We start from the raw sequence: 13,370 nt of genomic DNA on the forward strand, positions 1-13,370 counted from the left end.
TTGTTCCAAAGAAACCAGCAATTACATTGCATGGGGCCAATGGCTCAGGACTAGTCAGGGGCAGGTCCTGTCAGATGCTGAGTGCCTTTGCCTGCCAGATCAGCACTGGGATGTGACGGAGAAGAGCTGTGGCTCCACTTCAGACTGTCATATTCCTACCAGTAAAAATCTTCCCTGGAGTTTCAAAAAGCGAGGCTCTCTTTTTTAAAAAGTCAGGCTCTCTTTTTTACAAAGTCCTTCTTGTGTCACTTGTGCAAAATAGTTCCCTTTCCAGATTCAGAGGTGTCTGCCATTGTGTGAGGAAATGCACAAAAACTTTGGGAAAAGCTATGAAGTCTCTGAGGATAAGGTGTTGTTAATTTATATAAAACATCCCCAGCACTGCTAGAGCAGAGAAGTTTCTTCTGAATTTTAAAGATTTCCCAAAAACTTTTGAGACTTTGCATTTAGCTATATTTTAGCAGTGCCTTGTGGTAGATCAGGGTGCTCTCATTTGAGCATCTGTGGGTTTGGGCTCTGCTACACCTGCATGGAGCTGCATTGCACCAGAGAAGTCTTTAGGCAGTTAGTGGACTGAAAACTGTTTTCTTAGCCATATTGAGTGTTTACAATTTTTTTGGACCACACATTAGCTGCGTAGAGCACAAGGAGCAAAGCTGTAAGCTAGCTACTGAAAGGGTCTGAGGTTCAGTGGATGAAACTGAGCAGAAACTGCATTTATTCATCACAGCCTGAGAAATTAAGAAATTTGACACAGCTTGCATCCAGTCTTCAACAGAGTGAATTAGAGTAATCCAGCTCAGAAGTGATCTGTGCCTAGGTCATTGTGACCATTGCTTATCTAGGGAAAAGGGATGACTCTTGCTCAGCTGGAGGTGATAAAAGACCTTCTTCCAGGCTTTGTACAAATATCCTGAGGGCCTAGTTTGATGCATTTTGAGAAGTGCTGTATGGAGGATAAAGCATGGCTAGTTCTTCAAAGGATTTCTGCTCTGTAATCAGCACTAGCTCAGCCATATTGGCTCCTCTTGAGATCCACCTCAGAGGCATGCTGATGCCCTGAGGGACTTAACTGGTGGTGAACAGACTTTTTAGTGTTTACTGGCAGTAGCCAGTGTCCTGTTGAGCTCTGCTATTGAAAGGCCTGAAGCAATCTTGGCTGTGCTCCATCTGGGACCCGTCTTTTTGTCTTTGCACAAGAGGACAGTATCTGCCTACATGACAGTTACACTGCTCAAATTCTGGCTTGTATTCCCAGGCAAGCTGTTGGTCATCTGCACAGAGATGAGAAGATTGTCACAGCCAGCAGCAAATTGATGTTCCCCTGAGGAAAGGAGGAGAACTAAGGCTATTAATGCCTGACTCATTCCTGTTGTGGCTGCTCCAGGGACTGAGAATTTTTATTCCTACCCTGACAAAGCTTGTGGAAAACCACTAGTAAGTCCAGTATTACAGGCTGTAAGATACTTTTCTGTGCCATTGAGAATGTGTGGACTATCTTCCAAATCCTCTAAAGCATCTTCTTCCAAAAATGCTTGTTACTCACCACTCGACTTTCAGTATCCTGATAGCTGCTCTCCTTGATCAGCCTGTGGAGGTAGAAGGGAAGTCCTGTGTGCACACAGACCAGTAGTATGCTACTACTGTTGCAGTGTGTATTGCACTCATTGCCGTCAGCCTCTATCACAGTATGTTGTTTTTCAGCATGTACTTACTGGACAGCCATTTCCTCCACTCCAAGAGGCACCATTTTGTGTCCTAATCAAAGCCCTGGGAATGAAAACAGCAGCTGTGTCATGTACTGCTTCCCCTTTCCCCACAGAGGGTTTTGGAGCTTAGAGCCAGAGGTAGCTTACCCCATTTATTAGCAGTAACAGCTTTATTAGCCAGCCTTAGCAGCTGGTCAAAGAGGATGGTACATACATCTTTAATCACAGATATTAAACTATTTCTGTAAAAAAATCAGGTTGCTAAAGGTTTGCCTAAAAAATTCTCATCACCTCAGTCATTAAGCCAGTAGAGTAAGGTGAATGCCTTTTCAATTAAATACATCAAATACTTTCTCAAACATTTAACAAACCGGTCCACGTATTTTGAAGATATGTTGTCTATTCTTCTTGTTGAGAGTGCAGCATTTGTTCTTCCAGCTGCAGAAAGGGAACTAAGGATATGAAATAAATCTGATGATTTTAACACAGTGTATTGACTTGTGCAGTTCTAGTAAGACTGGAGAAAAAGCATTGTTTTATTCTGCCCACAGATGCTTCCTATACCAGGCAGCAGAAACATTCTAAGTGTGCAGTGTTTAGATCCCTCTCGAGGGATCTAAAACCAGGCTTTTGCATTTTATAAATGTGGAAAAAAGTGACAAGAGTCAATTCTCACCTAAGAAGTGATGGAAGGAGAAGAGGAGGAAAGTAGGCAAGGTGTTTTCCCTTTGACACTATAGTTACGTGTAAATGTATGTTTTAGGTAGTATCTTTCTGGTTAAGCTTCACAAAAACTATACAGTCTTTCTCTCTGCATAGAAAATAATGCATAGTCCTTAAGAATTATTGCATATACAAAGTATAATAATGCCAGCATAAAACAACTGGAGTGACAGATGGGAATATAAGACAAACTGTTGAGTTTCATACATTCTTTGTTTAGTTCCACTTACTTTATTTTGTAGAGGAGATGAGCTATTTTTATTTCTCCATAATATCTGACACAGCAATGCTCCTCCCAGTCAACAGAAGATAATCAATAGAGAAGAACCTGATGTGTAGATAATTAAAAATAGAAAAAAATGAATGCGAATGCTCTTAATATCTGTTAAAGGCCTTTACATTAAGCATCTGGAATGACTCTCAATGTGTTTGTTAGGATATGTGCGTCAACTCACAACATGATCTGGCTGGACTCCTGTGGAAATTAGTTAAGAGGTGGCTTGTTTCCTTCAACTTATTCTTTTGTAAGATAGTCTCTGGTTGGAAATCTTTGATGAACATTAGTAAGCATAGCTGAAACCCTAATCCATGACAGTCTGCTTTTGCTCAAGCTGAAAGACAGAAACAGGCATAAATAGGCATTGTCACCATTGCAACTGAAGGAATGGTTTGTCTTTCTTTAGTATGGTTGAATGAAAGCAGCTTTTTGATGTGGCCAATATGTGAGTGAATTATTATTTTGAAAAGAAGTGTACAAATGCATTGGTTATTTTTTCCCATTCAGAATCTGATTACTCTTAATAACAATGAGATTATAAAGGAGTTTTTGGACTGACGATCAAAGCACATGACATGCTTCCGAAATTGGAAAGGGGGAGGTGGAAAAAAAAACATATGGGGCTGGGAAAGGTTTGAAAAGATGTAGAAAAGGATGTCTGCTTTCAGAGAGAAAGAAGCTCTGCCGGTTGTTGTGGATGAGGCTGTTCCTGATAAGGCTGTTCCTTGTTTAGTGTATATAAGTGTGTATTTATGCTTGTCAAGGTAGAATATGGCCAACCACAAATAACAAAACAAGATTCTTTAGGAGCAAAACCCTGTGAAGCATGTGAAGCTGATGATATGATGCTGGACCCCATTTCTTGCACTGAATGAGCTTTCTGCACTGGATAAGAAGCTTTCTTATTTCAATTCTTTTGCATGCTGATTTTTTTTCTTTCTTTGTTGACAATATGGTTTCAAAGTGGAATCTAAGTGATTTTCGAAGTCATTCTTAAAAGACCAATGAGGTAGAATAGTTTATTAGCCACAGTGGCTCTTGACATTTGGAGATAAGCCTGGCCTACTTAGCAAGGAAGAGATGATGGAGGAACTATAGGTCTGGTTAAAGGCTTAGGTCTGTAAGGGATGATTAGGTCATTTGATGATTATGTAAATGTTGCTTACAGAAGTTCTCTGTGTGTAGGGTGTTATATTAGAGTGATGCTTTCAGAAATCTGGGGTAGGGGAAAGAGGAAAGCAAAGGAGGATGTCAGCTGCATAAAATAAATGACTACTCTTGAAGAACAGTTGAATGACCAGGAGTATAAGCTGAGTGATGTAAATTTAATTACAGCTGCCAAAAAAATCCTTAGGTTTGAGTAGATTGACCTAGACTTCTCCACTTCTGTAAGGGTAAGGAAAATACAGACTGAGTCCTAGTGTAATGAATTTTTAGGGTAATTTCTTCCCTCCCTACTTCCCTGTGAAGTCATGGAGCTGTTTTTTGAAAAAGCATGCTGCAAAGTGCCACAGATCTGCCCAGGCTCTGACGATACTTTAGCTGCCCTCATGTAGTTCACGCTGACCTAGTGACCTGAACAGAACCCCCTATCACTGTACCAGCTGTGTTGCTGCCCGAGTCTGCATGGAGATGGACTGCCTGTTCTGCCATGAGATAGCAGAGCCTGAGGTATTCATATCTTTTCATGGGGCCTCTCCATGAGGCTGGAGGAAAGCTGCATACCTGTGTCCAGTCTCTGTGATCCACTTCTACTCCTAACCTCTGTCTGTTTTCCCTCCACAGAAATAGGCATCACAAATTTTATCTGATAGCACAGGCTACTGCATTGACCTATTCACTCTGTAAAGTAATTTCTTTTCAGGAAAGCTAAGGCAAATCAACTGAGAGTGTGAAAATGACCTGTTCAATTTGAATTAAACAATGCTATATTACTGTGGAAACTCTCTTTCAGGTATAACATTATTAGATTGCAGATTGCAACAGCTTTCTCTCACTCAGGGGAAGGATAATTTACTGTGATCAAAGAACAATGAGTGAATGGGAGTCCTCACACAGTGTGAAGGGTTAATAATCTGAATTTATGTACTTCCACAGTCCTTATGTGGCAAACCCACAGCAAATGCCACAAAGAAATCTGGTTGAGTTTTTTATTGTTTCTTTTGGTAGTGATGTATTTTTAAAAGGCAAACAAGAATTGCTGTGTCACCTGCTTAATTTGGGTGCCTGTGTCAGTGCTTGGTTGCAGCTCAGTTTTCACCTTTAGTCCCTGTCCCCACATCAAACCATTCTGTAGGAGTCTGGGAGTAAGTCAGTCCTGAGTTGGCACAGAGACCTTTTTACATAAACATTTTGAATATGTGACATTCTCATCAGGTTCATTTTACTGTTCTGCCTAGCTGCCATTAAATTTCATGCCGCGGATTTCCCATTCTTTGAGTCCAGCCCCCAGCAGATTAACAGAGGTATACAGTATGCAGATCACAGGCCGGGTGGTTGAACCCTTTTTGTATGAGTGATTATTCTCTGTTTTGATGACTTGAAGCACTAAACCAGATGTTTTCCATCCTATTTTGTGTGTGTGTGTGTGTGTTTCCCAGTCCTGTCAGTCAACAAATTACTGCATGGTCTGCATAAGGTAGCTAAGTAAAGAGAGCCTTCTGGCAGGAGGACCAGTCTTGCTGCACAAGGTGTTCATCTTCCTAGGACACATTTAGGCATTCACAGACTGAAAATCTCTGCAGTAAACCCAGTGGCACCTTAAAAGCCTCAGGATCTCCTTTAATACCTGCCTTATTTGATAAGAAGTTTGCTTGCATGGTTTAATGTCTTTAATTAGTCTGCATTGTTGCTGAACTGCTGCTCTAGTTTACATTACAATTGTTCTTTGAGATTGGTAACAAAATACATTTTCTTCACATACTTACAACTCCTTATGCTTTGTTTTATGTCCACATTTCACAGGTCCCTGTGCAAAAATACTGGCTTTTGATTGGGTTCAGCAGGTATTCTTGTGACCAGCCTGACCAGCTGTCTTCCTACTCTTTCTTTTGTGCTCACAGATCAAGTTTATCTCACAGAAAAAAATGCTGCCAAGTGGTTTATACTAATAATGCATTGAAAGCTGCAGCCACATCTGAAGTTATCTCCTACTCTTGAGGGAAAGGACTATTGTAAACCTTGAACGTTTCTTTCATTCCTCCAGTCAGAGTGATCTTGAGGGCTCTTGTGGCACTCAAGGAAGGCCTACAGGAATGTAAGTGGGCTTTTCCGGAAGAAAAAAACATTGCTCTTTTTCAGTTACTTCCAAAGGCGGTGTCTCCTGCTATGGAGGAATGCTACTCAGATGTAAAGGTCTGGAATGACATGCTACCTAGTGGATTAAAAATGGATATCACTTTCAGTTATATTAGCCAGCATTATGCATTATCCTCTGATGTCTTTTTATTGTTAGTTTTGTTGTTATTTTCCTCTGACTCATACTTGAAGGAGTCAAAAGATGGAGGGTTCTCACCTCATTCCCGTAATGGAAATCAGCTAGGTTCTGAACATGGTTAGTTGCTCCCTAAATTTAATTTGCCTGTTGAACATCTGTGTCACAGAGGCAACCAGATCTGAACTCCTCTGCTGGGGTCTCAGGGACTTTGGCACTGATCAGAGGTCCTGCAGTCTGGAACCACAGCAAGGCACCTGTTTCCCATCCCTGTATGGGATATTGATGAGTAGTGGTGACTACTCAGCTCAGAGCTGCAAGAGGCAGCAAACAGGACATGGTATGCATTTGAAAACCTACACATCCGTGTTGGACCCAGCTTTACTGGGTGGCCTAACAGCCAGCAGGGTACACAAGGGAGCAATGAATTTGTCCTAGGATCTTTTACCAGGGTCATAATTTTTTTTCATAACACACCGAGTTGCACAGTCAGCTACAGCAGGGAAGGTTGAGCATGTCTTCGCCCTCATTTCAACTAGACCAAACCTGTTAGCGCTCTCTCCTGGCAACTGGAAGATGTGGCTGTGAACTGATATCAAGAAGAATTGTGCTTTCAGCCCTACAGACATGCTGCGGTAATGCGTCTCCAAGTTGCATAATACCCATTTCCCGTTCTCTCCAGCTGCAAATCCATGTTTAAGCCACCATGGCCAGCCTCAGGGAGTTACTCTGAAAGATTTTGAGCTACTTCTTATTCAATGCTGGTTTCTTAACATACTTTTTTTTTTTTTTTTTTTAACAAGGTCTCATTGTACTTCTGGTTTAGTTTCTGTTTTTCCTTTTGTTTTTCTCTGTTCCCTTCCCTCTCACTGAATTGATAGGGGTGATGAATACTAGTATCAACTCTGCAAATCCTTTCTTTTATTTTCTGGCCTATAATGCAAATGTTGCACCAGGTCCTGGGTCTCACATGCTTCCTGTTACCTCTCTCTGTATAAGTCCTCAAGAGACAGATGTGCTTACAGATGTAATTAACTTGGGGATGCATTTCTTTTTTTTTTATTTGCAATTCATTTGACAGCACTCACTTCCAAACCCATGTCTGCGTACAGTACTTCGTAATTTTTGACACAATAAGAATCAAAATCTAAACGATATCGATTGTGGCCAATGGAATTCTGTCCTAGACGGCAGGCAATGTATGGGATGGTAGTTAGTTGGTTTTAATGGCACTAGATGTTTTGGTAGACTAACAATTTCACACCTGACACTGCAAGCTGACAGTGTGGAAACTGATAAGGCATTGAAATCCACATCAAAGGACTGAATGGACCATTTGCTGATTTTATAGCCCAAACATCAGCACCACAGAAATGTCTATATCTGTGTTCTGGAGAGATCTGCAAAAGTAAACTGTTCTTCCTGCAGAAGAGAAAATTGTATGCAACTGTCTGAGAAGCAGCAAACTCTCCTGAAGTTCAAATAAATCTTTATGTTGAATTGGTTAGTGGTTCATTTATGGGCTCATGTTTGACTAAGGCAGTGGTCTTGAGTATGATTTGTTGGCTTTTGAAGCAGTGGAATACCAAAAAAAAGAAATTATAGGTTTAGTAGGATTGTTTCTTTTCTTGTTTTAATGGCATCTAGCAGACCTACAACTCTATTGCACAGAGTTACCCATATATACATTGACTAAAAACTGTTGCTGAGTGTCTCTAGAGGTTTACATGGAGACAACTGCTGGATCCCAGTAGAAAGGTTTCTGAAACAGTCTGAATGTTTTTCTGTCTTTTATAATGTATCTCCCTTAGGAATGAGACCATTTACAATTGTGTGTGTGTGACTCTTTTTATGAGGTATGCACAACCCCAGAGTACTTTACAGAAGGGCAAAGGAAACCTGAGAGCGACAGGTGTGAATGGTGGGTGGGATCCTTGATCTGGAGACCATGTGTTGGCTGATGAAGTATCAGGAAGGGAGTGAGATGAGCTGATGTACTGATGGAAGGAGAGATTAGCAGTGAGACTAGAGCTTGCATAGGGAGAATAACAGGTCTAATAAAGAAAGATTGGGAAACAAAAGAAGATTGTGAGCTACTCCTGAATGTCTACAGGAGTTAGCTTGCGGGGTAGAAAATTGAATGAGAAAGAAGAAAATGAGAGAGGAGAATACAGAAATCTCAGAGAAAAGGGAATTCTAATATTGGGAGGAAATGGTTTGAGAAGAGTGAATGAGTTTTGCCATGTTGGAAAATAAAGGAACTTGTATGCCTCTGTCTTTGCACAGTCAAATGACAGGAGTTCTTCACGTCTAGGAACACCAGCCAAAATCTATTACTGGGGAGGTAAATGAAAGTGCTGTTCTGTTAGTTAGTTCCTCACTACACCCTGCTGCTTTGATAATGTGACTTTTACACAAAATTTTTCAATAGAATACATATCCTATTGTGATAAAACAATTTTTAGTGATTTCAAAACAGTTTGCCAGAGTGAGATAGATTTTAAAAGAAAATGCTGAGAATTTCATGGAAAAATTTAACAGAGAAAGGAAATCATGGAAGTAATTGTCAGACCATCATTTTACTACACTGTTCGGTTCTTACCATACTCCTCTCTGCAGAGAGAGAATCAACAAGGCCAGGGCTCTTCTCAAGTTACTTTGAAGATGTAAATGGCTTGTGAACCTTGTGCTGCGGCTTTGCACAGAGGTATATTTTTGGCCTTAAAACTTAGCTTCTGTGGAGCATGAATATTAAAGCTGAGTTTTGACACAAGAGTGTGTTTTGTATTGTGATCTAGGTGATCAGAGTTGCCAGGAGGCTGGAGTTTCCAGTGATTACTTGCGTGGAGTTTTCTCCTTTTACCAGGGCTTTGCGTACTAATGAAATAATTTCTGCAGCAAGACAAAGACACTTCACTTCTCAGAAAATTAGTAGAAGAACAGTCAAATATTACAATGATGCAGGTTAAGTATCAAGCTAATGAATGTCACTTATATTCCTCTAAATTAATAGAAAGTGTAGGCTTATTAAATCAACTTCAGGAAGTCAAAGTGTAACAAGGAGAATTAGTTTCATTTTTACAGTTACTCTAAAATAGGCATAAAGTGAATTACACAAATCAATGCCAAACGTATTGGATAATAAGATGGCATTGGATTTTTATATCTGTTGTCCTTTACTGTCATTGCTCAAATATGCACTAAGGCATCCCATGGGAGATTTCCCATGAAACAGAAAAGATGTGATAAGCAGGCTCTCAACTATAAAATATAATAAGACTTATCCCTTTTTATAATCCTCTAAAAAAAACCAAAAACTGGCCACATTGTCAGTGACCATAGCATTAAAGAGAGAAAAACAAGACCTTGAAGAATGGCCTAAGGTAAAATTAAAGTGAAAGAAGGAACAGGAACCATTCATGTGTATTGTGCTAACACTGTGTGATGTTGCTCCCCTGTTTAAATCTGAGAGCAGATGCAAGTACAGTGCCTTATCAAAACACAGTGAAACTACTGAACTTGAATGTGTACGTAGTGGATGTTGAGACAGCCTAACACTGAACAGCATAGGATGTGGTTTTTGTAATTTGAAACCATGCTGGGAGATCTTTGCTGTTAAAGCCACGTTACCTATGAGTAAGTTACTCTGTAGAGAAGGGTAAGATTGAAGCAGGTGTTTATCATTCAATTTTTCTGTGTGCTGATCTTTAAAAATTATGATACAGGAGATGGGTGAATTTCTGACAATTTGAAAAGTTGAACTGGATCTAGGAAAACCAAGTTGTAATCCTTGTGTGCATGTTTAAGTCAAATACCCCATTGATTTCTGTAAAGACAGGTTGTGATTAATTCGATCAAATGGAACAAGTACTGAAAAATGCATCACTGGCAACTCCCACTGTGCAAGCTTCTTGCCAGATTCTGTAGATGGTTGCTGCAAAACAGGCTAAATCTTGTTCTTCCTGCTAATAGGTATTCAAAGATATTGGCGGAGTAGGCAATGGTGGAAAATATAACACAAAAGCAACTTATTTTTTTCCTTTTCAATAGGCTTGTCGAAGTGCATCAAATGCATGGAAGTACCTCCTCTGTCTCAGCTGCACTCCTGGATGGCTTCATCACAGAAAAACCCACCCAGACATACTAAGTTGGCAACCTATAATTCTGTACTGATATGGCTCAAAAAAAAAGCCCCAAAAACCACCCCACAAAACTCCCAATGTTTTTGCAGGATTCTTGAATTGTTCCAAACAGTGTAAGGGCACCTTGGCATTCATGGGTGATCGATCCTGGAACACCTGAGGAAACACAAAGTTGTTTTGCTTAAGAACAATTGTATTACATATTGCTTTTATAAGTCTTAAATAAACAGACTGATGATGTCTCTACACAACAGTTTAAGTTGAAAAATGGAATAGTTTTTGCAAGTTAAAATGAGGAAATCTTATGTGGACCAGCTGAATTTTCCCTAACATAATGTAGATTTAATGAAATACAGATGAAATGAAACAGATTTCTATGGCAATAACACTGTGGAAACTGCTCTGAATATAGGACAGGATGACTGAATTTTCTTCATAAACTATCATTTTTACACATTCTTCTATGCAAATATTGTCAACACACCAACATTAATATTACAGTTAGATAAACAGGGAGGACTTTGGATACCTTGTACATGAGGTTATACACGAAGTCAGCTTTGCATGTGAAACTACTTTTGCATGTTAACTTTGTAAACAGATTTAATTCTTATAGTAAGAAGAATGCATGTATGTTTTCAAGTCTGTGTAGAGAATTCTATAGTTTAGAATAACTATAAAAACACTACCAAGAATCTCCATACCTTATACTGACACTTTGAATATGCTTTGTGAGTATAAGGGCACTCAAAGAGCTTCCTTTTAGATCTTCCAATAATTAATTGTCATAGCCTTAAATTGGATGTGCTTTCAGATATCAGAAAGAGGATGAGCAATTTGTGCCAATGCTTTTGTGCAATATTCATCACTGCCTTTGGATTTTGTTGTTGTTGTTGTATGGGTTTCTTTTTTTATCTACTTGCTCATGCAGATACAAGCTCAAGTCTTTTCCTAGCAGATTTAGTAAGAGTATGCCAAGCTGTAGAACTTCAATACAGCTACAGAGAGTCCAATGCATGTAAATGCTAATCGAAGCCTGAGATTTCCTGAACCATTCTAAGCAGAACAAAAAAAAGAGTAAGATTCTTGTTGTTTGCTTCTGACTGCCTAAAAAAGAGTGTAATTGCATTGGTGCATTGTATTAAATAACTCATATGAAGCTGTAAGTATAATCCAGATTAAGGTGTAGGCATTCAAAAGCATGATGAACCCATTGAATACCCAGTAAGTATTCAATTCCCCATTTATGTACCTGGTTATCCTCTATACCTTAAGCACTGTGATTCTGAAACTTCTGAATTTTTCACTGGCAATATTTAGACAGGATAAACCAATATAATTCTATGATATTGACTTTGTGTATGGAGAGATTCTCTGGGCACATTGACCCAGTATATTAGAAACTTATTCTGGAGTAACTGTCTGAGTCAATGTTGCAGTTGAGGTGCTCAAAGTGGATTTTGCAAGACCTTGCACTAACGTGTTGTAATGTTTCACATTTACTATATCCACACCCATCTCTATAGATAGTTAAAGTCATGTAACTTTATCTAGATTTTAAAATTAGAGCTGAACAATGCAGAGGGAACGGATACTATGGAGATTAACCTATAGGCAGACTTCAAGGCATGAGAGAGAACACAAACACTGCATCAATGCATTGAAGGCTGCTCATTTAGGTCAGGAATGAAATGTGAAATGAGGAGAATATTGAAAGCCTGTCTCTTGTTTCATGCACTGCTTTCAGACACTACATTATGTTAAAAAGGGAAAGGAAAAAACACCCCTACCATCCTTCAAATATACTAACTTGCACATACAGTGAGAAACTGAACAAAAAAATCAAGGAACCATATAAGCTGGTAATTACTGTTTCTATACTTAAGAAAAAAATACCAGGATAGGAAGTGGTGTCATAGTTTACTGATATTTACATACCTAAATATTTACAATAGAAATAGTCTCTTAGAATTGTCGGGTCTATGTGGTTTATATATCCCTACTCCAAAGCTGTCCCTGCCCAACTGCAAGAGCTCAGTGTGCGTGTAACACTGAGACATACTTACTAAAATTGATGCCACCCTATGCCCAGTACCCTATTGCACAATATCAAGGCAATCTGTGTTTCCAAGCATTTATAGTGTATAAAGATAGAAGATAAACTGATCATCTTCTTTATTTACACAGGAGGGAATTAAGGCACAGATTTCAGTCAAGCTTAAAATTTTTGAAGAGTGCCAAAGCCAGGCTCTCAAAATCCTTAAGACAGTAAAAAGTGTTCTTCTTGCCTCCCAGATGCACAGAAGACCACTTTAGGGTTGGCAGTACTATCAAGATAAATCTATGTGAGTATTGTGATAGAAATGTTTAGACTGACTAGAATGGGCATGTGTGGCTGTGGGAGCAGCAGCAAGAATGAACAGCAGAGAAAGACTATGCTGATGGCATGTGTTGGTTGATTGCACCAGGATTAGCACATCGTAAGGACCCCAGCACCAGTATGCATGGATTCTCAGGTCACACAGCACAGGAAGGACAGCCTAAAAGAAGGAAGACCCTACTTGTAGGCTAGAATAAAGACTCCATCCATTTAAAGATCATGTAAAAGGCAGAAAACAGAGTAAAAACCATAAGGCAGACAGATAAAAACGAAAGAGGTTGAGCAAATCCTAATGATCCACAAAGGTGGATCTCATTGGAAAAAACAGACTAGCAGCTTGCAAAGGGTACAGAAAAGCAGACCAAAGACTGGTACATCATTTCCAAACTCAGAGGAATCCAGGGCACAGGAAGAGGGCTCAATAGTGGACATCCCTCATCATGTCATTTTAATGAGTTCTTGGAAGACACTAGGACACAAGCACTTCAATGCCTGACTGCTGGGCAGGATAGTCTACTGTGATTGTCTGGTTGATCGTAATTAAATAGATACAAGAAAGCAAAATCACTTTTTCTTCCATTTTATTTTAAAATACTCTCACCCTTGTCCCCCTTTTAAGGCCTCACATTGAGATTCGCTACTTGTCTGCTGAAGCATTGCAACATTGCCTTGTATGCAAGGCCTCGATTTTGCATGTTCAGTGTGT

General features: G+C 39.6%; 1 long non-coding RNA gene across 1 annotated transcript in view; it reads left to right on the forward strand.

Moving 5' to 3' along the window:
- Positions 1 to 10,355, forward strand: part of LOC138733291 (uncharacterized) — a 31,379-nt gene extending 21,024 nt beyond the window's left edge. Inside the window, exon 3 of the long non-coding RNA XR_011339400.1 lies at positions 10,193 to 10,355. This is a non-coding gene — a long non-coding RNA (uncharacterized lncRNA). The remainder of the gene's footprint in view (positions 1 to 10,192) is intronic.
- The last annotated feature ends 3,015 nt before the right edge of the window (positions 10,356 to 13,370 follow it).

This window comes from Phaenicophaeus curvirostris, chromosome Z (assembly GCF_032191515.1).
Source record: "Phaenicophaeus curvirostris isolate KB17595 chromosome Z, BPBGC_Pcur_1.0, whole genome shotgun sequence".
NCBI classification, from domain to species: domain Eukaryota; kingdom Metazoa; phylum Chordata; class Aves; order Cuculiformes; family Cuculidae; genus Phaenicophaeus; species Phaenicophaeus curvirostris.